The following is a 22,372-nucleotide window of genomic DNA, read 5'->3' as shown; positions in this document are numbered from 1 at the left end:
GTGTGCCCGAAGTGAAACCGCCATCACCCAGGGCAGTGTTTTTATGGGTCAGGCAAGTGTTTCAAGTGTGGAGCTAGTGACCACATGCTAAAGGAGTGCCCACAGTGGAAGCAGCCAACCCAGGACAGAGTGTTCGCCATGCATGCACAGGAGGCGAACCCAGATACTACACTGTTAACCGGTAACTTGTTTAATTCAGTACAATATTAAATTCTTTCCTTGCATGTTGTAATCTTAGTTGGGATTATTAGTGTGATAGGGATATTTTGTGTGACTTGGGATATTAATTTTCTGCTATGTTGAGGTTAATGTTAGAATAGTGGGGACATAAGTTTTGTGTTGTGCTAACATCCCTTAGGAAATATTTTCATCAAGAGGTTATCCACGAAGGCCCTGATAGATTCAAGGGCCACTCATTCATTCCTCTCGGAGACCTTTGCTAATCATTTGGACATCAAGTCCATCGGCCTTGATGTGAATTATTCAGTGACAGTCCCATCAGGGGAAGAACTGGTAGCTACCAGCGTGGTCAGAGACATTGATCTAGAACTGCAGGGCCACCTGGTGTATGCAGACCTGATAATATTGCCGATGCCAGAGTTTGACATTATCTTGGGTATGGACTGGTTGACAAAGAACAGAGTCCTGATTGATTTTCAGAAGAGATCAGTGTTGGTCAGACCGATGGGAATGGAGCAGTTTCTATTTGAGCCAGACAGGTGGAGAAGTTTCTCCGCGCATGATCTCTTGCATGCAGGCGCGGAAACTTATTTCCAAGGGGTGTCAAGCTTTCTTGGCCAGCATCATTTCAACACGTGACATACCCGCTCCGTCACTATCAGATGTGCCAGTAGTCAGAGACTTCCCAGACGTCTTTCCTGACAATGTCACCGGTCTTCCACCAGAGAGAGAGGTGGAATTTGCAATCGATCTCATGCCAGGCACAGTGCCAATCTCTAAGGCACCGTACCGATTGGCTCCAGCTGAGATGTTAGAGCTCAAGCAGCAGATACAGGAGCTTCTCGGCAAGGAATTCATCCGCCCCAGTTTCCTAGCCATGGAGCGCACCAGTGCTTTTTGTGAAAAAGAAAGATGGGAGCATGAGACTAGTTCATCGATTACCGTGAGTTGAACAAGGTAACGATAAAGAACAAGTACCCACTTCCTAGGATCGAAGACTTGTTTGATCAGTTGCAGGGAGCCACGGTGTTCTCTAAGATAGATCTTCAATCAGGGTATCACCAGCTGAAGGTGAAAGATGCAGATGTGCACAAGACAGCCTTCAGGACCAGATATGGCATTACGAGTTCTTAGTGATGCCGTTCGGACTGACGAATGCTTCCAGCAATTTTCATGGACTTGATGAACCGAGTATTTCAGCCTTACCTTGATAAATTCGTCATAGTGTTCATTGACGACATTCTTATCTACTCGAAGAGCCATGAGGAGCATAGCCAGCACTTGAAGACAGTTTTGCCGACCTTGCAGAGTCGCAAGTTATTCGCGAAGTTCAGTAAGTGTTAATTCTGGTTGGAAAAGGTAGCGTTTTTGTGTCACATAGTGTCTAGCGGTGGAATTGAGGTGGATCCAGCAAAGGTAGCAGCCGTTAAGAAATGGGTTGAACCGAAGAATGCTTCCGAGATCCGCAATTTTATGGGTTTAGCCGATTACTAACGTAAGTTCATTCAGGGGTTTTCTTCGATAGCAGTGCCACTCACTTCACTGACCAAGAAGAATGCTAAGTTTGTGTGGAGTGATGAGTGTCAGAAGAGCTTCGATACTTTGAAGCAAGCTCTTGTTTCAGCACCAGTGTTAGCCATGCCAACGGGGCAAGGTGATTTTGTGCTTTATACCGATGCATCTAAACTCGGTTTAGGCGCAGTCTTGATGCAGCAGGGTCGGGTGATAGCTTATGCTTCCAGACAGTTAAAGGTGCATGAGAAGAATTACCTGACGCATGATTTAGAATTAGCCGCCGTTGTCTTTGCATTGAAGATTTGGAGATACTACTTGTACGGCGAGAAGTGTCAGATATTCACGGATCACAAGAGTCTCAAGTATTTCTTTACACAGAAAGAACTGAATATGAGGCAGAGACGGTGGTTAGAGTTGGTAAAAGACTACGACTGTGAGATTAGCTACCATCCGTGGAAAGCTAATGTAGTGGCAGATGCCTTGAGCCGGAAAGTTGCAGTCATAGCTCAGTTGTCAGTGCAGAGACCTCTTCAGTCTGAGATTCAGAGGTTTGGTTTAGAAGTTTATCGCAAGGGCAGAGCTCCGACGCTGTCTAATCTGACAATCCAATCTTCCTTGCTTGACCGTATTTGTGCAGGTCAGCCTTCAGACGAGCAGTTACAGAAATGGAGGCTGAAGGACGAGGCTAAGGGCAGTGTACTCTACACAGTGTCAGATGGTATCGTGAGATACAGAGACAGAATGTGGGTGCCTAGCGTTGATTCGATCAGAGAGGATATTCTGACAGAGGCACATACATCTCAGTATTCCATTCACCCAGGAGATACCAAAATGTACAAGGACCTGCAGATTTTGTATTGGTGGCCAGGGATGAAGCGAGACATCCGCAGATTTGTGTCTGAATGCCTCACTTGTCAGCAGGTGAAGGCAGAACATCAGAGGCCAGCAGGAATGCTTAAGCCACTCCTCATCCCAGAGTGGAAATAGGAGAATATTACAATGGACTTTGTGGTTGGGTTGCCAAGGTTAGTCAGGGGATCAAATTCTATCTGGGTTATAGTGGATCGACTCACTAAGTCAGCGCACTTTTTGCCAGTGAAGACGACTTTCTCCATGACGCAGTATGCGGAGCTTTATATCAAGGAGATAGTGCGATTGCATGGGATCCCAGTTTCTATTGTATCCGACAGGGACCCGAGGTTTACATCGTCCTTCTGGAAGAGTCTACATGCAGCCATGGGGACGAAGTTACTTTTCAGTACCGCTTTTCACCCGCAGACAGATGGCTAGTCTGAGCGAGTGATTCAGATTTTGGAGGATTTACTGCGAGCGTGTATGATCGATTTCCACGGGACTTGGGAATCGAAGCTACCTCTAGTGGAGTTTACATACAACAACAGTTTCCAATCATCGATAGGTATGGCTCCCTACGAGGCGTTGTATGGAAGGAAGTGCAGATCACCAGTTCATTGGGATGAGGTTGGTGAAAGAGCAGAACTTGGTCCGGAGATAGTTCAGCAAACTGCAGATGTGGTGGTCAAAATTCGAGATAGAATGAAGACCGCCCATAGTCGCCAAAAGAGCTATGCTGATAAGAGAAGGAGAGATCTAGAGTTTTCCGTTGGTGATCACGTTTTTGTAAAGATAGCGCCCATGAAGGGTGTTATGAGATTTGGGAAAAGAGGCAAGCTGAGTCCGAGGTTTATTGGACCTTTCGAGATTCTTGACAGAGTTGGGACACTAGCTTATCGTGTTGCCCTTCCGCCGAATCTGGCCTGGGTACACAATGTGTTCCACGTCTCGATGCTGAGGAAGTACCTAGCTAATCCTTCGCACGTGTTGAGCTATGAACAGTTACAGTTGGCTACGAACCTGTCTTATGAGGAGAGACCTGTCCAAATCCTAGACAGACAGGAGCGAAGACTTCGGAACAAAGTGACCAAGTTGGTCAAAGTCCGGTGGCTAAATCAATCAGTAGAGGAGGCCACTTGGGAAGCCGAAGCAGATATGAGAATTCGCTACTCAGAGTTGTTCGGTAAGATTTAATTTCGAGGACGAAATTTTTATAAGTGGGGGAGGAACTGTAGTGCCCAAATTCAGTACACGTATAACCCATGCATTTATTTAATTGTTAAATATTTTACTTAAGTTTGGAATGATTTTAGTGATGCATGATTTATTTAAATTGCATTAATTTAATGTTTATGTAATGCACGTTAAAATGTATTCTCGAGTTTCATGTTTCAGACGATTACTCGATGCGGGACTGAGGAAAAGATATCGGTGACAATTTTTGGCAATTTTAAATGGGTATTTTATTTTTAAGTTAGGATGGGGCATTTTAAATAATTTATTTAGCTCTAGCATTTTAAAAACCTAAATTATTTATTTTGTTGTTTTAGAACTTTAAAACCTTTAAAGTTTACCAATTGTGTGTCTTATTTTAATTAGGGGACCTTATTTAGTAGTGGCAATTAGCATTTTATTAATATTCTAATTAGCACTTTAATTAGCATTGTTAATTAAGTGATTAGCAAATCAAACTCACGCTACACACACACACTACACGATTTACACACTTTTACAGACACCAAGAGCCGTAAAACACACACACACATTCAGATTTTCATTTCTTTTATTTTTTTTAAAAGAGCAAAACCTAGGGTTCTTTGCTAGAGAGCAGCCGCCCCTCCCCTACAGCTTTCCAGCGAGTTTTTTTGTGTTTCAGTGCCTTTGGGGGCTTGTACGAAGTTGGGTCGATGTTATGGCATGCTAGGATGGGTCTCGGGGTGTCAGTTCATGGTCCGTACGATCGAGTCTAGATTGATAGGCATAGCATGTATTGGAATTTCGTGAGTTTGCACTTCCCGCAGGTACACGGACCCGGATACGGACCTTGGCACGGGGTCCGTGCCTTCGTTTTCTCCTTGGTGCCATTTTTGCGAGCCTACACGGACCCCCACACGGACCTTGGCTCGAGGTCCGTGCCTTTCTTCTTCTGCACGACAGATTTTACCGAGTCTACAAGGACCCGGAGTCGGACCTGGGCACGGGGTCCGTGTACCCTCCTTTTGTTGGTACTTTCTTTGCGCACACACACGGACCCATACATGGACCTAGTCCCGGGGTCCATGCACTTCATGTTTTGGGAAAACTTAATTGTTTGCTTTGGGATTTCGTGTGAGGGTTTAGTACATTGATTTAAATGGGGTCAACTCCCGAGTGTTTTAGAACGTCTTAAGTTATTTATGGAGTTTGGTGGTGAGCATGAGTACCTATGTCTAAGCAATGTAAGTAAGTATTTTGAATTCAGTTAGTTTGTGCAGCAACGCCCCCAATCGAAGTCCAACGAATCCCTCAACGCCAAGTAAGTATGTTTGACGTGCAAAGAAAATATTTTCAACTTTTCGAGGTGTGCAAAATGTCTTGTGGCCAATGTATGTATGGGGTTGGAAAGCGTTAAATCATGAACGGGGACCAACCCACCCCGTTAAAGCATGAACGGGTTTATATCAGGATTGGAAAACGTTAAAGCATGAACGGGGACCAATCCACCCGTTAAAGCATGAATGGGGATCTCATGTATGTGGCAGTGGGTTCGGCCCTGTCGTCCCAGTATTGTGGTTTAGTCTGATCAGGCGATTTTTTTATGGGTCACTTGCATTGAAACATATCTCTACGCAAAATAATGAAGTTCATGTATGTTTATGTATGCACAAGTATGCAAGCATGTTTATGAAAGTTTTTACGTTATGGCACGTCTATGTTATGTATGAATGTTCAAGGTTACTTCAAGTTCAAGTTTCAAGTATGTATGTTCTATTTTTAAGCGGCATGTGGTTTTATTATGTATTATTCGTTATTCTCAGTTTATACATGTTGAGTCTTTAGACTCACTAGACTTGATCGATGCAGGTGAGGATGTTTATGAGGAGGCTGGAGGTGGTGACCAAGAGGTAGGCTTGGACTGAGTAGGAGTCTAGACCCGAGGACCGCCAAGTTTTAGTTTTCATGAAAATGTTCAAATACTCTTGTCGAACTTTAGACTTCAAATCTTATGGTTGCAACAACTTGTGAGACGTACAGTTTACCTCTTTTTATCGAATTTTGAATGTTCACGTTTCGATTAAGAAAATTTTTAAATTTTTCCGCAAATTTTAAGTAGTAAAAGTACGGTACTGTTACACTTTTGACCATTGGGGCTTGTACCACCAACTAGAGCCTCTTCCCAATATCCTAAGGCATGGCTTGGACCATGGCTAATGGTTACAAGCCAACCACAAACCAAGCAAATCCATAGGACAACGCCAAACTCCACCCAAGAACACCATGTGCTGTACGTGGGGGGTTGTGGGGACCAGGGCTCTAACTCCATTCTTTTCGGGATTAATTGGATCTTTATTCCAAATGTGGGTCAAATTTTCGCTTTTTAACATTAATTCAAATGTAAATACTAAGCATAATATCTTTCTTTATTTAATTACAACACATATAATATACATGTCATGTTCTACTATAAACACATCACTAGTGTTTAATACAAACCATAAACTACAAGTAGTACAAATCTAGTACAATATCACTAGTGATCTTCTGCGCCCGTAGTCACCACGCTATCTTGATCTCATCTCTGACGTGACCCAGATCCTGCCCCACCTGTTGTTATGCACACATACAGACATAACAACAGCCGGAAACTCCGGTGAGAACAACTCCCAGTATAAAACATGTATACATGCTGATACGAAATCATAAATCATGCATGAAAGCAATAACAATGGCTCCATAGTCTATGAAACTGATCTATCTAAACATGCAATTCAAATCAAATCATGTCTTGACTCGAATCGACTCTACTCTAGGGATCCCGGTGTGAATAAGACGTCACTCTCTGTCACCTACCCTCCCAATCGGGGTAACTGTACGTCTTATTCCTAGACTTCGGTCATGTCTGTATCGAATGTCTACAATCGGAGTGAATCTAATCCGAAGCGTCGATACCACCGAACATCTAGTTTGGCAAGTCTGCCAACGACTCTCCTATCTCACAAGCTTTAATATAAATCTATAAACAAGACATCATCATATCAAGATATTTGAATATAAATCTATAAACAAATCACAATCATATCAAAAGATAAACAATAATTCTAGTATGTGATTTGTTGGGAAACTCAAACTGAATCTCATTTAAGTTGTGTCTTTCCCAAACAAAACATGCATTATACCTTTCTTGTTGAACTTTTATCGATGTTGAGGTCTCGAAGTCGAAGTGAGGCACAATGAATCTGAAATGGTAATGTTCAATAGATACAAGATCAACATTCTATTCAATCCATACATGTACTTAACAATGTTCATTCTCGGTACATTTTGGACGGCATAACGACGTATTATTTCGATACCGATCAACTCAATAACATATATATAATATCAACAATTCCCAATTCTCAATAATCATCCACCACACTTCAAAATCTGCATAATCCCCTATACCCATTTTCTGAAAATACAAAATAATCACATACGATAATCTTTCTTCGATCCGTTTTGAAATATACGTTCATAGACATCACAAGAATACATAATAACCATCAATATCTGATTTCTTCAGCATCTTAACTTCAAAACATGTTGAAAGTTAACAATACTTACTTCCTTTTGTAGTCAATAGCAAGAGGAGTACGAATATCACCTCGGATCGAAAATCGGATAACTAAATGTGAGACAAACACAATTCTAAGCTAGGGAGAACTTGGAGCTTTTCTGAATCTCTTTCTCTCGGTTATTGCTGATGGAGATGAAGAAATGAAAGTGTTACACATTATATAGCTCATTCCATGTGTCAACTTAGTGTGCATGCTGGACTTCTCGCGCATATGCGCTCCCTTAACTCGCGCATATGCACGAGACATATTGTCTCGGCATCAATACCTCGCGCATATGCGCGCTTCATCTCGCGCATGTGCGCCAAAGTCTCTGGAGGTGTCGCGCATATGCGCGCCTTATCTCGCGCATGTGCGCTAATACTTCTGTACTTTTCGCGCATGTGCGCCGGTCTAGTGGCGCATATGCGCCGAGTTCATCTCATATCTATAATTTGCATCTACTTTCTCGTCTCTTCCGGTCCGATACAAGGCGTCTACAGTTACCTTAATTATCAAAAAAACAAATCTGATTATGATAATCAAATTCTTAGCTCATGCCATGTGTCAACTTAGAGTGCATGCTGGACTTCTCGCGCATATGCGCGCCCTTAACTAGCGCATATGCGCGAGACATATTGTCTCGGCATCAATACCTCGCGCATATGCGCGCTTCATCTCGCGCATGTGCGCCAAAGTCTCTGAAGGTGTCGCGCATATGCGCGCCTTATCTTGCGCATGTGCACCAATACTTCTGTACTTTTCGCGCATGTGCGCCGGTCTATGGCGCATATGCGCCGAGTTCATCTCATATCTATAATTTGCATCTACTTTCTCGTCTCTTCCGGTCCGATACAAGGCATCTACAGTTACCTTAATTATCAACAAAACAAATCTGATTATGATAATCAAATTCTCGGGCCTTACATTTCTCCCCCTCTAAGAAATGATTTCGTCCTCGAAATCGCAGACAATCAATTAAATCAAGTAAAAGAGGCAATGTAATCGAAAATGGAACGAACACTCACATCATAGAAATAACTCGGGATATCTCTGTCTCAATCTCTGACTCTGTCTCCCAAGTCGCTTCTTCAGTGCCATGACGACTCCACTGGACTTTCACTAGTGGAATAATCTTCGTTCTGAGCTGTTTTTCTTTTCGATCAAGAATCTGTATCGATTGTTCAACATAACTCAATGTCTGATCAAGCTCAGCTTCAGTCAGGCTGAATGACATGAGAAATATCTGGCATATATCTACGCAACATCGAGACATGAAAAACGTCATGTATCCCAGATAAGGAAGGAGGAAGAGCCAGTCGATATGCTCGATCGCCAATCTTCTCAAGAATCTCGTATGGACCGATGTATCTAGGAGACAATTTCCCACGCTTGCCAAATCTGACAATGCCTCTGAAGGGAGAAATCTTCAAGAATACTCTGTCTCCTTGTTCAAATACTAGCGGTCTACGTCTGATATTGGCATACTTGGCTTGCCTATCATGTGCCGTCTTCATCCTCTTCTGAATTATCTTTACTTTCTCGGTCATTTCACGGATCATATCAGGTCCAAGTTCTGGTACCTCAGATATATCATCCCAGTATAGAGGAGATCTGCACTTCTTACCATATAATGCTTCAAACGGTGCCATCTCTATACTCGTTTGGTAGCTGTTGTTGTACGAGAATTCACACAATGGTAGTGAATCTTGCCAACTAGTGCCAAAGTCTAGCGCTACAGCTCTCAACATATCCTCTAAAGTCTGGATAGTCCGCTCTGACTGTCCGTCTGTCTGTGGATGATAAGCAGTGCTCAGGTGAAATGTCGTACCTAAAGCCTGTTGCAGACTGTGCCAAAAGTGAGAAGTGAATCGTGGATCACGATCTGATACGATAGACTTCGGCACACCATGTAATCTGACTACCTCTCTGACATATATCTCAGCCATCTGATCATGTCTGTACGTCATTTTGTACGGAATAAAACACGCTGATTTGGTTAATCTGTCTATCACAACCCAAATCGCATCACAACCCCGGGATGATCGAGGTAACTTCGTCACGAAATCCATGGAAATGTGATCCCATTTCCATACAGGAATAGACAAATTCTGAAGTAAAACTCCGGGCTTCTTTCTTTCGGCATTCACCTGTTGGCAATTTAAGCACTTAGACACATATTTGGCAATATCTGATTTCATCTGTTTCCACCAGAACTGTGTCTTTAGATCGTTGTACATCTTCCTGCCACCAGGATGAATACTGAACCGACTACAGTGCGCTGCTGACAATATCTGTTGTTTCAACTCTGAAACATCTGGCACTACAATACGGTTATTCACATACATGACAAAATCATGTACCTGATATTCAGACTGATGTCCTGATCTGACCATCTGAATTGACTTCTGTATATTTTGATCTGTTCTTTGAGCTTCTTTGATTTTCATGATCAAATCTGGCTCAACTTGAATCGTGGCAAGTCTTAATGGTCTACTATCTGTGTCAAATGCTAAACCAGACAAACAACAATCTTCAACTAAATTCGAAACACCTATCGTCGATAAGGATAGGGCACAAACCTTTCGACTCAAGGCATCTGCTGCTGCATTTGTCTTCCCTGGATAGTACTTGATCTCGCAATCAAAATCTTTCAGTAGATCAAGCCATCTACGCTGCCTCATGTTCAACTCTGACTGAGAAAACAGATACTTCAGGCTTTTATGGTCAGAGTAAATCTCAAATTTCTCACCATAAAGATAATGACGCCAAATCTTTAAGGCAAATACGATAGCCGCCAATTCAAGATCATGAATGGGGTACCGAATCTCGTGTGGCTTCAGCTGTCTAGAGGCATATGCGATCACATGACCCCGCTGCATAAGAACACATCCCAGCCCTCTGTGAGATGCATCACAATATACAACGAAATCGCCAGTACCTGAAGGAATCATCAAGACAGGTGCACTGGTCAGCCTCTTCTTCAACTCTAGGAAGCTAGACTCGCAATCCTCCGACAACACAAAGGGTGTATTCTTTTGCGTCAACTGGGTAATCGGCTTCGCAATACTGGAGAAATCTTTGATGAATCGTCTATAGTACCCTGCTAGACCCATGAAACTGCGTATCTCAGGCACCGAAGTCGGTCTCGGCCAACTGATCACAGCTTCCACTTTACTCAGATCCACGGAAATACCATCTCCAGATATGATATGACCCAAGAAGACAACCTGTCTCAGCCAAAACTCACACTTTGACAGTTTCGCATATAATCCTTCATTTCTTAGTGTTTGCAACACAATTCTCAAATGATTGGCATGCTTAGTCATATTCTTGGAATACACCAAAATATCATCAATAAAAACAATCACAATCTCATCTAAATATCTCTGAAAGACACGGTTCATCAATCCCATAAACACCGCTGGAGCATTCGTTAAACCAAAAGGCATGACAATAAATTCATAATGTCCATACCTGGTTCGGAATGTTGTCTTTGGTATATCAATATCTCGTACTCGCAGCTGGTGATATCCAGATCTCAGATCGATCTTGGAATAGATAGATGATCCCTGCAACTGATCAAATAAGTCGTCGATACGAGGCAAAGGATATTTGTTCTTTATCGTTGCCTTGTTTAGTTGCCTGTAATCTATACACAATCTCATAGAACCGTCTTTCTTTCGTACAAATAGCACTGGAGCACCCCAAGGAGATACACTAGGTCTTATATATCCCTTGGCTAGAAGATCTTCTAGTTGGGCTTTCAATTCTTTCAATTCTATTGGCGCCATCCTATATGGGGCTCTCGAAATAGGAACGGTACCTGGAATAAGATCAATGCTAAAATCTACATCTCGGGCTGGAGGTAACCCTGGAATCTCGTCGGGAAATATATCTGCAAACTCCCGTACTACTGGCAAATCTGCCAATGCCGGGCTCGATTTCAGTAAATCTACTGAATAAATAAGGAACCCTTCTGCTCCTTGTTGCAACAATCTACTCATAGTCAGAGCAGATACTAAGGAAATCCGAGATCTGGAACCCTTACCGTAGAATTTCCACCCCTCTGTCATTTCAGGTCTGAATCTGACAATCTTGTGAAAACAGTCTACGGTGGCCCTGTACTTAGTCAACATGTCAATCCCGACAATACAATCAAAATCAGATAAACCAAGTACAACACATTCTAAATCGATCTCATGCCCTTCAAACTGTAGTAAGCAATGTCTAATTAAAGTCACATATATCAGACCACTTCCCAATGGAGAAGAAATAGACACTACAGTAGACAATGACTCTACAGGCAATGCATGTGTCAATGCAAAACGTTCTGATATGAATGTATGTGATGCACCTGTATCTATCAATACATATGCAGGATAACCGCAAAGAAAACAGTTACCTGCAATCACATCGTCTGGTGCATCTTGGGCTTGCTCTTCCATCAATGCAAACACCCTAGCCTGTTGTCTGGGAGGTTGGCTCACCGTCTGGCCACCTCGGGCTCTAGGCTGGGACTGTGTAGGCGTGGGCTGGATGGAATGGACAGACGAAGCTTGCCTTTCGGGCTGAGTCACTGATGCTGATGACCCTGCACTCTGAAATCTCTGTGCACCTCTCTGGGGACAAACTCTGGCGAAATGTCCCAGTTGCTTACATATGTTACATCTGCCCATCACTCTCTGACACTGCTCTGTGGCATGTCGGCCTCCACAAGTAGTACAGTATACACCTGTCACATCTGTACTCTGGCCAGGACCTCTCTGTCTTGATCCACTGGAGCTCGATGAACTGCTCCCTGCCATCTTAAACTGCTTACCCTTAGCTTTCAAAGAATCTTTCTTCCTACTACTACTGATTCCACTATCAAATCGAGGAGGAAGTGGTGGAAACTGTTTGGCAAACGGTGGCGGTCTCTGACCCTGAACACTATAGGAAGCTCCTCGCTGCCTAATCAAGCCAGCCTCTGCTCCCTTCGCTAGATTCAGCGCCTCAGAAAAAGTTTTGGGTCGCCCCGTGTTCACTAGGGTGAAGATATCCGGATTCAAACCATTTATGAACTGATCGGCAACTGCCTCATCATTCCCTGCTACATGAGGTGCAAATCGAAGCAAGGACGAGAATTTGGCAACATACTCCTCTATGTTCCACTGGCCCTGTCTCAAGTTTGCAAATTCGACCCCTTTGTCTTTTCGATAGGAGACTGGAAAGAAACGTTGATAAAATTCATCTTTAAAGACTTTCCAAATAATATCAATACCTCGATGTTCTAAGGCTCGTTTCGCCGTTAGCCACCAACTCTTGGCCACTTCTTGCAATTGATGCCCAATCAGCTTCACCCTACGTTCATCTGTATAGGCAAGTGATTCAAATAACATCTCTATATCATCCAACCAGCTTTCGCAATCCGCTGCATTCTCAGTGCCTTTCAAAGTCGGGGGTCGGAATGACTGAAACCGCTTCAACAGAGTCTCCATCGGGGTAGCGGTTACGTCTATATGGGTACTTGATGTACTCCCCTGTTCTGGCACTTGACCTGCAGCTGGTTGTGGTATTCTTCTAGGCGGCATATCTGATTATCAAACAGATTAGGATACAATCTATACAATCTGTCTTAGCCCTCCTCTGATCATATACCTCTGATCCAGAATCGGTTCTGATTCAGTCTTTACAAGTACATGCTGTAAATGAATTCAGATACAATACAACATATAATAGGGAAAGCATTAAATCATGCTAGCACATCAAAAGAAAGGAAGAAGACTCGATCTACCCCGTTCATTCTATTCTATCTCAATCTACAGAACCTACTGCTCTGATACTACCTGTTGTGGGGACCCGGGCTCTAACTCCATTCTTTTCGGGATTAATTGGAACTTTATTCAAAATGTGGGTCAAATTTTCGCTTTTTAACATTAATTCAAATGTAAATACTAAGTATAATATCTTTCTTTATTTAATTACAACACATATAATATACATGTCATGTTCTACTACAAACACATCACTAGTGTTTAATACAAACCATAAACTACAAGTAGTACAAATCTAGTACAACATCACTAGTGATCTTCTGTGCCCGTAGTCACCACGCTATCTTGATCTCATCTCTGACGTGACCCAGATCCTGTCCCACCTGTTGTTATGCACACATACAGACATAACAACAGCCGGAAACTTCGGTGAGAACAAATCCCAGTATAAAACATGTATACATGCTGATACGAAATCATAAATCATGCATGAAAGCAATAACAATGGCTCCATAGTCTATGAAACCGATCTATCTAAACATGCAATTCAAATCAAATCATGTCTTGACTCGAATCGACTCTACTCTAGGGATCCCGGTGTGAATAAGACGTCACTGTCTTTCACCTACCCTCCCAATCGGGGTAACTGTACGTCTTATTCCTAGACTTCGGTCATGTCTGTATCGAATGTCTACAATCGGAGTGAATCTAATCCGAAGCGTCGATACCACCGAACATCTAGTTTGGCAAGTCTGCCAACGACTCTCCTATCTCACAAGCTTGAATATAAATCTATAAACAAGACATCATCATATCAAGAGATTTGAATATAAATCTATAAACAAATCACAATCATATCAAAAGATAAACAATAATTCTAGTATGTGATTTTGTTGGGAAACTCAAACTGAATCTCATTTGAGTTGTGTCTTCCCCAAACAAAACATGCATTATACCTTTCTTGTTGAACTTTTATCGATGTTGAGGTCTCGAAGTCGAAGTGAGGCACAATGAATCTAAAATGGTAATGTTCAATAAATACAAGATCAAAATTCTATTCAATCCATACATGTACTTAACAATATTCATTCTCGGTACATTTTGGACGGCATAACGACATATTATTTCGATACCGATCAACTCAATAACATATATATGATATCAACAATTCCCAATTCTCAATAATCATCCACCACACTTCAAAATCTGCATAATCCCCTATACCCATTTTCTGAAAATACAAAATAATCACATACGATAATCTTTCTTCGATCCGTTTTGAAATATACGTTCAGAGACATCACAAGAATACATAATAACCATCAATATCTGATTTCTTCAACATCTTAACTTCAAAACATGTTGAAAGTTAACAATACTTACTTCCTTTTGTAGTCAATAGCAAGAGGAGTACGAATATCACCTCGGATCGAAAATCGGATAACTAAATGTGAGACAAACACAATTCTAAGCTAGGGAGAACTTGGAGCTTTTCTGAATCTCTTTCTCTCGGTTATTGCTGATGGAGATGAAGAAATGAAAGTGTTACACATTATATAGCTCATGCCATGTGTCAACTTAGTGTGCATGCTGGACTTCTCGCGCATATGCGCGCCCTTAACTCGCGCATATGCGCGAGACATATTGTCTCGGCATCAATACCTCGCGCATATGCGCGCTTCATCTCGCGCATGTGCGCCAAAGTCTCTGGAGGTGTCGCGCATATGCGCGCCTTATCTCGCGCATGTGCGCCAATACTTCTGTACTTTTCGCGCATGTGCGCCAGTCTAGTGGCGCATATGCACCGAGTACATCTCATATCTATAATTTGCATCTACTTTCTTGTCTCTTCCGGTCCGATACAAGACGTCTACAGTTACCTTAATTATCAACAAAACAAATCTGATTATGATAATCAAATTCTCGGGCCTTACAGGGGTGTTGCTTGTTTTTACTGTCATGTATCATTCCAGTGGCCATATGATTAACCATGGCTTGATCTAGACATCATGAGGTATTGTGTGAACCATGGCTAAGGGCTAAAAAGCCAACCAAGATCCACCCAACACCACAAGTTTCGAAACTCACTCACCCAAAACAGAAAAAGAAACCGAGGGACACTTGTGTTGTTTTGTTTCAAAAATCGATAGGACCATGAACTAAGCCATGAAAGGTCATCTTGTTCATATCCTAGACATGCTAAGGGAGGGTTCTAACCATGGCTATGGCCCCTAGGACAGCCATGGTTCGAACACACACCTTAGACAACAACCATAGAAAAATCGAGACTCAAAAATGCACTATGGAGAGTTGCTGTCATTTCGTGTTGCTGGGGGAAAAGGGGCTCAAACCAATGGGCTAACACCTTCCTAACACACTCTATAACGTGTCTAGATACAGCTGTGGGCGCTTGGAACCAAGCCAAACCCTGAAACCACAAAAACAATACCAAACGTGAAGTGCTAGGAAGGGCCAAAAATCTGTGCAGAATTTTTATAAAACTTGCTGTCAATTTTCGTTTTTGCTCCATGAATCATGATCATATTTTGTTTTAAATTATTTATATGGCTTGATTGAAGAGAAAAGAAACATATATACATGCCTGGAGTTTGTTTGAAAAGAAAACAAACTATTATGACGGACGCGGCGCGGCGGAGACGGAGTTATCTTTTCTTACTTGTTTTCTCTCTTATTTCTCTAGTGCTCCTCACGATTTTTTTTCTCAAGGTTTGCTACTGATATTTTCAAGAGAATGGAGAGGAGGGAAGGCTAGGGAATGAATGAGGAAGTTGCAAAATAAATGGAGAGTTCAAATGGGAAATCAAATCCTTCTATCCTAGTGCTTGAGAGATAAGAAAATTGTATCATATATTGACGGATTGAGGGAGATTTGATGGGGTGACGACCGATTGTTTCTTGTCAAAATGGGGTAGAAAAATTGTTTAATTATTAATTATTGGTGATTAAATGTGAGGGGATTATCTACCAAGAATGGATAAGGAAAAGAATCAAAGAAAATGAGTTGTCAAACTTAATCCAAATCCTTAAGGGGTGGCCGAAAATTGCTTAAATAAATGGAGGAAAATATTGCTTAAATTATGAATTTTAACTCTTTAAAGTTTTAAATACTTATTATGTATTTTAGTGAATTAATAAATTAATTTAGAATAGTAATTATCTTGCATGCATGGCTAATTCTTAAAATAAATTACTAACATGTTAAGTTGGAATTTCTTAATTAAAATAGGCCTAGATTAATTTATCCCAATTGGTTGCACAATTTAAATTAGGCTTTTAATTAAATTATTGGACATAAAAGAATTTATTTATTATTTATCTCTAATTAATTAAATAAATCCTTAAACATTCTTTTTCATTAAAATAAATTATTCTTTATCTTAAATAAATTTCTAGGAATATTTTCTTATCCTTAAATTTTATCTCAATACTCCAACTCCAGTCCGGCCTCGCTTATTTAACTGAAAAGATAAAACTAAACCTTTGCGATTAAAATAAGTGATCATGACTAAACAACTTTTAAAATGCTTAAAATATAAAAGAAATCATTTTAAATTTTTAAATAATAGTAATTATGCATGGCTTATACGTAGTCTGATTTAACGGGTTCTACAACTCTCCTCCCTTAAAAGAAATTTCGTCCTCGAAACTAAAACTTACCGAATAACTCGGGATACCGACTCCTCAGTTCTGGCTCAAATTCCTACGTAGCTTCTTCCTCCGAATGATTAAGTCATTTGACCTTCACTAGCTTCACCAGTTTGTTCCGAAGCTTCTTCTCCTGTCTGTCTAAGATTTGCACTGGTCTCTCTTCATAAGAGAGGTTCGGAGTGATCTTCAACGGTTCGAAGTTCAAGACATGCGAAGGATTTGCCATATACTTCCTCAGCATATAGACGTGGAACACGTTGTGTACTCCGGTCAGATTTGGCAGAAGAGCAGCACGATAAGCTAACGTCCCAACCCTGTTGAGGATCTAAAATGGTCTGATGAATCTCGGACTAAGCTTTCCTTTTTTCCCGAATCGCATGACACCCTTTATAGGTGCTATCTTCACGAAAACATGGTCGCCAACGGAAAACTCTAGATCTCTCCTCCTCTGATCCGCATAACTCTTCTGTCGACTCTGAGCAGTCCTCATCCTATCACGGATCTTGACTACTATATCGGCAGTCTGCTGAACAATCTCCGGACCCAATTCTGATCTCTCACCTACTTCATCCTAATGAATAGGCGATTTGCATTACGACCGTACAATGCTTCATACGGAGCCATACCTATAGACGACTGAAAACTGTTTTTATAGGTGAACTCTACCAGTGGTAACTTCGAATCCCAACTCCCTGAAAAATCGATGACACATGCACGGAGAAGATCCTCAAAAATCTGGATGACTCTCTCTGACTGCCCATCTGTCTGTGGGTGGAAAGCTGTGCTAAACAACAACTTCGTACCATAGCCGCATGCAAACTCTTCCAAAATGAGGAAGTGAATCTAGGATCTCGGTTAGACACTATAGAAACGGGAATACCATGAAGTCGGACTATCACTCGGATGTACAACTCTGCATACTGAATCATGGTGAAAGTCGTCTTAATAGGCAAGAAGTGCGCTGATTTGGTAAGACGATCAACAATCACCCAGATAGCATTTGATCCTCTGACTGACTTTGGAAAACAGACAACAAAGTCCATGGTAACATTCTCCCACTTCCACTCGGGAATAGGAAGAGGCTTGAGCATACCTGCTGGCCTCTGATGCTCCGCTTTCACTAGCTGACACGTCAGACACTCGGATACAAAATGTCTGATATCCTTCTTCATCCCGGGCCACCAATACAACAACTGCAGATCTTTGTACATCTTCATACTCCCAGGATGAATAGAGTACGGCGACATGTGGGCCTCGGATAAAATATCTGCTCGAATAGAATCACAGCTAGGAACCCACATTCTGTCTCGATATCTCACAATGTCGTCGCTAACTGTATACAAGATACTGCCCTTGGACTCATCTCTCTGCTTCCACTTTGCCAACTGCTCATCTGCTTACTGTCCACTGCGAATACGGTCTAGAAGAGAAGACTGAATCATCAAAGTAGATAGATGGGGAACTCTACCTCGAGGATATGTCTCTAGATCAAACATCTGCATCTCAAACTGAAGGGGTCTCGGAATCGTCATATGAGCCATCACTGCGACTTTCCTGCTCAGTGCATCCGCAACTACATTAGCTTTGCCCGGGTGGTAGCTAATGTCACAGTCATAGTCCTTCACTAGCTCCAACCAACGCCTCTGACGCATATTCAGCTCTTTCTGCGTAAAGAATTACTTGAGGCTCTTATGGTCGGTAAAGATCTGGCACTTCTCTCCGTACAGATAATGCCTCCAAATCTTCAAGGCAAAAACTAAGGCTGCCAACTCTAGATCGTGGCTAGGGTAATTCTTCTCATGGATTTTAAACTGACGGGAAGCATATGCTATTACCTTCCCATGCTGCATCAACATTGCGCCTAAATCGAGCTTCGAAGCATCAGTATACAAGACAAAGTCCCCGGGCCCTGACGGCATGGCCAATATTGGGGCTGAGATAAGAGCTTGCTTCAAAGTATCGAAGCTCTTCTGGCACTCATTGCTCCACACAAATTTCGCATTCTTCTTTGTCAATGATGTGAGTGGAACTGCGATAGAGGAGAATCCCTGAATAAAATTCCGATAATATCCTGCTAGCCCAAGGAAACTACGGATCTCTGACGCATTCTGCGGCACAACCCAATCTCTGACTGCTGGAACTTTCGCTGGGTCTACCTCAATACCGCTGCTAGAAACAATGTGGCCTAAGAACGCCACCTTCTCTAACCAGAACTCACACTTACTGAACTTCGCGAATAGCTGGTGCTTCTGTAAGGTCTGCAAAACTGCGGTCAGATGTCTGTTGTGTTCCTCATGATTCTTTGAGTAGACGAGAATGTCGTCTATGAATACTATCACGAACTGATCAAGGTACGGCTGAAATATGCGATTCATGAGATCCATGAAGATCGCTGGCGCATTCGTTAAACCGAAAGGCATCACAAGGAACTCGAAGTGGCCATAACGAGTCCTAAAAGAAGTCTTGAGAACATCGGCATCTTTCACCCTCAACTGGTGATAACCAAAACGCAGATCAATATTTGAGAATACTGAAGCTCCCTGTAACTGATCAAATAAATCTTCAATCCGCGGAAGTGGGTATTTGTTCTTCACCGTAACCCTGTTCAACTCCCGGTAATCAATGCAGAGCCTCATAGAACCATCCTTCTTCTTCAAAAATAAGACTGGCGCGCCCCATGGTGAAAAACTCGGGCGAATGAAGTCCTTTTCAAGAAGTTCCTGAATCTGCTTCTTAAGTTCTGCCATCTCTATCGGTGCTAATCGGTACAGTGCTTTTGAGATCGGAGCCGTACCTGGCATAAGCTCAATAGAAAACTCCACCTCTCGCTCGGGAGGCATACCAGAGACGTCCTCAGGAAAAACGTCTAGAAAATCCCTAACAATTGTGACATCGGAGGCTGACTGACTGGGTGCCTCGGGAACGGATACAAAAGTCGCTAAAAACGCCTGACATCCTCTATGCATGAGCTTCCTAGCCTGGACACAAGGTATAATGCGCGGTAAAGGAAAATACCTGTCTGGCTCGAATAAGAACTGCTCTCTCCCTGGCGGTCGGACTAGCACAGATCTCCGCTGGAAGTCAATCAAAACTCTGTTCCGTAATAGCCAGTCCATCCCCAGAATGATGTCAAACTCTGGCATCGGCAGCACAATAAGATCCGCATAAACAAGATTTCCATGAAGTTCGAGGTCTATGTCTCGGATCACATTAGTGGCTGTCAGCTCCTCTCCAGAAGGCAGTACTACTGAATACGCCACATCTAGTCCAATGGTTTTGACATTGAGGAAATTAGCAAAGACCTCTGAAATGAACGAATGAGTAGTCCCTGAATCTATCAAGGCATTTGTAGCTGAACCAGCTATAAAAATTCTCCCTGTCATGAGCATGGTCTCCAGGTTCGTCTCCGCTGCATGGAGAGCAAAAACTCTTCCTTGAGTAGGCAGACTCCCCTGAGGGAAATTCTTCAGCAAATGGTCAGGACTCCCACACTTATAGCACTTCCCTGAGCCATACATACAAGCTCCAGCATGACGACGCGTGCACTTAGCGCAGACTGGGTACTCAACGGCTCTCGGGACTGCCCGTCCCTGCTGCTGCTGTCCTCTGTTCCTGGATGGGCCGTGGAAAGGCCTCTTACTCTGATGCTGCTGCTGAGGAGGGCGGTGCGGTGCTTGGACTGGTTGTTTGCCCTGGCGGTCTCTCTCAATATCAATCAGGTCTTGCTATGCAGCTAGAGCTCTGGAGACAGCGACGTCATAGGTAGTAGGGCCAGCCACCCTAACATCACGGCGCAAGATCGGCCGTAGACCATCCAAAAACTGTCTCAACTTGGCTCCCGCATCATTGGCAATTAGGGGCACAAAATGGCAATCCCTCTCAAACTTACGGATAAACTCCGTAACAGTCATGTCTCCCTGCCTCAAGGTCATGAACTCCCTGGTCAACCTGGCACGCACCTCGTCAGTAAAATATTTAGAGTAGAATACCTTTGTAAAGCGCATCCAGCTCAGAGTAGCCCTATTCAAGGCTACCGATGCTCCTTCCCACCATAAGCGGGCGTCTCCTCCAAACAGATAGGTCGCACAATGAACTCTATCCTCATCTCCAAGCCCCATGAACTCGAAGATAACCTCGAGGGACTTAATCCAGCCCTCGGCAATCATGGGATCTGTCATCCCTAAGAATTCCTTCGGTCTCATCTTCATGAACGGCTCATAGGTAGCCTCAGGCCCCGTCTGCCTGGCTACCCCAGCATTGTTCCCCGCAAACTGTGCGAAGAACTGAGTCATTCCGGCTAGCATCTGGGCGTTCATGTCCGGTGGAGGGGGTGGTGGTAAATCTCTCTCCTGCCTAAGGTCCTCACCGTCCTCATGACGATGCTCATCCTCTCATGCGCTCAGGAATGCGTCTAGGAGGCATACTGTTCCATACATAACCTATACGTAACTAACATGCATAATTTCTATTATTACTTTAAATTTAAATAAATACTGCATAATCATAATCTGAACATAAATCATTTCATGAAAACATGCTGTTAAAATATTTCATGCTTTAAACGAAATGCGTAAACGTAAAACTTACAGACAGAAGACGTGACTTCGTGAGATTCTCGAGATTAGTAGTAGTACAACCCTTTACAAGAACATAGGCTCTGATACCAACTGTCGAGGCCCATATTTCGTATTTGAAAATTTGCGGAATTATTTAAAATTTTTCTCTTTAAATAAATAACATGCCTCATTCATAAAATGAAATGATAAAAAGATTTAATGTTAAAGTAACAGTGGAAGAAATTATCGTTTTCAAAACAACAACTTAAAATACTTCAACATGATGAAAATGAGTTTTGTGCATAAAAAGATAAATAAACTGAAGCATGCGGTCCTCGGTTCCTACTACTGCTGACCCAAGCTAGCTCACTGGTCCCCGCCCTCGGTCCCGACCTCATCAGTACCTACAACAATCAAGTCTAGTGAGTCTAAAGACTCAACATGCATATATCGTGAATAACAAGTAAATATATCATAAAATTTCACGTAACAGAAAAATATCGTATCGTAAAGCGTAAGGTGAAAATCGTGTCATGGATAATTATAAATATGTGCATATCTGAAAATCATACGTAAAAGCTTTGTTCGATAGAGCTCCGTCATAACATATCATATAGTAATTTTTCTGTAGAGATAATGTTCTACGCAAGTGGCCCATAACATAACATAACATGCATGTCTGATCAGACTAAACCACAGTATACTGGGCGGTAGAGATCATCACAGCCCTTGGACTGGATATCCATACCCATACATAATCGTAAACCGGTCGTAAGTCACCGAGTGAAGCAATCTCATAAACGTAAGGTGGCCACAAGACATATCGCATATATCTCAAAAATAAACATTTTATATTTTATGCACGTAATATAATTATAACCCTGTTTTACCGAATGAGTTGGATCGTTCCCAGGCTCGCTGCGACCTAATTCTAACATGAGAAACATGCAAATAATCTTAACTTGACCAACACTTCATAATCGAACTAAAAACGAGACAATTACGCCCAACAAACTTAGTATTCAACCATGGCTTCGTACCAACCCAAACC

The sequence above is a fragment of the Primulina tabacum genome, chromosome 9 (genome assembly GCF_025594145.1).
Source record: "Primulina tabacum isolate GXHZ01 chromosome 9, ASM2559414v2, whole genome shotgun sequence".
NCBI classification, from domain to species: domain Eukaryota; kingdom Viridiplantae; phylum Streptophyta; class Magnoliopsida; order Lamiales; family Gesneriaceae; genus Primulina; species Primulina tabacum.
The sequence above is the reverse complement of the archived record's forward strand: the minus strand, read 5'-3'. Positions refer to the sequence as shown.